The sequence below is a fragment of the Mytilus trossulus genome, chromosome 10 (assembly GCF_036588685.1).
Source record: "Mytilus trossulus isolate FHL-02 chromosome 10, PNRI_Mtr1.1.1.hap1, whole genome shotgun sequence".
Classification (NCBI taxonomy): Eukaryota; Metazoa; Mollusca; class Bivalvia; order Mytilida; family Mytilidae; genus Mytilus; species Mytilus trossulus.
In genome coordinates this window covers 47,122,113-47,125,307 of record NC_086382.1, presented here as the reverse complement: position 1 = coordinate 47,125,307, position 3,195 = coordinate 47,122,113, and positions in this window count along the sequence as shown.

The window sequence follows — 3,195 nt, the reverse complement described above, 5'->3', positions numbered from 1 at the left end:
AACACATTTATTTCTAAAAAAACAGTTGTTGGCATGACACGGGTTATGTTCTTCTCATATATTTTATGATAGTATGATACTAAACCCCTAACGGGAGGGATTGTGCCTGATATTCATATGATGAGGACATATTCTTTCAATCAGTTTAATTGTTGACTGTCCCTTTGGTATCTTTCGTCCCTCTTTTAATTGAGGTCTGGAGCTGGCATGTCAGTTAACTGCTAGTAGTCTGTCGTTATTTATGCATTATTGTCATTTTATTTATTTTCTTTTGTTACATCTTTTGACATCGGACTCGGACTTCTCTTTAACTGAATTTTAATGTGCGTATTGTTATTCTTTTACTTTTCTTCTACATTGGCTAGAGGTAAAGGGGAGGGTTGAGATCTCATAAACATGTTTAACCCCTCCGCAATTTTGCGCCTGTCCCAAGTCAGGAGCCTCTGGCCTTTGTTAGTCTTGTTTGATTTTAAATTTTAGTTTCTTGTGTATAATTCGGAGTTTAGTATGACGTCCATTATCACTGTACTGTTATGCATATTTTTAGGGGCCAGCTGAAGGACACCTACGGGTGCGGGAATTCTCGCTACATTGAAGACTGGTTGCCTTCGGCTGTTGTCTTCTCTATGGTCGAATGGTTGTCGCTTTGACATATTCACCATTTCCTTTCTCAATTTTATTCTTCTAAATTTGGACAAATTAAAGAATTTTCCTTAGAAAAAAGTATATGTACATCAGTTGTTTAATGAAAACTATCCATTTAGTTATAAAAAAACATATGCATATTTTTTTAATTTGAGGTTTCTTATAACTTTAACATCTCTAGCTTAGCTTTCAAATGTCTGATTCGAACATCAATATACAGGTAAATCCAAAACGTTATTCAGTCCTACGAAATGTATGAAAAACTGTATTGTCATTTACCAGCCAATAGTATGGATTGATACCAATGCTAATGCATTTTTATTTTTCAGAGGGTGTTATTAGATTAGAAGCTAATGCTTCGGTCTTAACATGATTTTATAACAAACCATTAAACATTTTAATGTTAAAAAAAAGGAAATCATGAAGAAAAAACTAAGTTTATCTTAGCGGAATTGAGCTTATCTTGTTGTCTTTTACCAGTATTGAGTCGATATCACTGCTAAAGGAATGTAATTTTCAGAGGATACCATCAGATTCGAATCCAGTTTTATAACAAACAATAAATCTCTCGTTTGAATTGTTTTACATTTGTAAGTTCGGGCCTTTTAAAGCTAACACTGTGGTATGGTCTTTTCTCATTGTTGAAGGCCGAACGATGACCTATAGTTGTTAATTTCTGTGTCATTTGGTGTCTTGTTGAGAGCTGTCTCATTGGCAATCGTACCACATTTTCTTTTTTATAAAGTCAACAAACTTAAACAATAGGAGATCATTAAAATAGTAAGTTTACCTTAGTAGATCGAATTGGGTTAGTTCGTCCCTTTTACAGACGCCATCACCAGTTGGTTGACCGTTATTGAATACCTGTTTCAAAGATCATATTGATATTGTTATGATATTGTAATGATTATGTTTATTTATGTTGGCCTAATTTGTGTTGAATGGCCTGATAGTTGTTTACCAAATAATCTTATAACTGTGCAGTTTAGGAATCACTTGAACAATCACAGAATGATTGGAACTTTCTAGAAGGATCCTTATAAAAGATGCGTAATTTAAACTTCTACGTTATTCCAGAAACTTCCGTTGTAACTTTCTAGGAGTTTCCACAATGTTCCATTATAAAGTGTTCTAGAATTTTCCATGACAACACTATATATACAGACACTAAAGTTAAACTCTCATAATTAAACTTGGACATAGACATTGATAGACATTAGTATTCACAGCATTTGGATTAACACTTTTATTCTACAAACAACATCATACTGGATTGTGACCTTAGTATAGTGAACGTAATATTCAGATTGGATTCCGAAAGATTGCCGGATACAGATAAAGATAAAAGATTGGACTCATATTTGACAGTTAAGTTGACAGTAATATTTGTGTAATACCTTTTGTAAACTTTTGTATAATAAATATTGTTAAATTTTACTATTGATTTGTGTCTTTTGTTGGCTACAATTTAAAGGCGATTTCTGGCCGTTACAGAAATGTTCCTACAATCCCCTTCAATTTTCATAAATGTGACCTACCGAATATGACAAGTAACCGGGTTTGCAATAACAGGATTTTTTATACAGGTGCCACATGTGGAGCATGATCTGCTTACCCTTCTGGAGCACCTGAGATCACCCCTAGTTTCTGGTGGGGTTCGTGTTGCCTAGTTTTAATTTTCTATGTTGTGTCTTGTGTATGTTTTTTTTGTCTGTTGGTCTTTTTTTTTTTTAGCCATGTCGTTGTCAGGTTATTTTCGAACTATGAAATTGACTGTCCCTTTTGTATCGTTCGCCCCTCTTGTCCTTTTCCGTTTGATCATATATTTAAGAACGATTCTACGTATCTATATATCTATGGCTTTTAAACATCAAATAAACTTTAATCAAGTTTTAATCACTTCAAACATCCCATTGATAGGAAGTGATGATATATAGAATACTAGATAGAAAAAAGGCGTGAAATTAAAAAAAAACTCATGTTTTCTATTTGTCGACCAGTCTTTGTTCTTAATTTTAAAATGCAACGTTAAATCAGGTATATCTTATTTTCAAGGCTTTGGTTTGATCCGACTGGGACCAAAATCCGCCACCAGACTACCACAGTCAGTCGATATGAAAGCTGATATTCGAAAATTAATGCTTATCTGGTTTATGCTTATTGCTGTGTATTTATTAATAAAACCTCAGATCGATCTGCACGAAAGTATTCAATTTGTACAGCTACTCCTTAGCTGCAAAAAATATAAAATGAAATCAACTTCAATTTGGATTTATGACATTCAAACATCGTTATTCTCCCTTTGCTTTTACTTGACGGTATGAAAAATTATCATTTTAGATAAATGATTTTGAAATACACATAATAATCCTAAGTCATGCATGTATGTATATACAAAATCAATCCGTTATCATGGTGTACATATACATGTGCATATTTCTTCACATGTATAATTTGCCAAAACTTTATATGGAAACAATTCGTGCTTTAACTGACGTCTTGTATAGGTTAATGATCAAGATAAGACATTGAGATTGGGGTTAAATCACA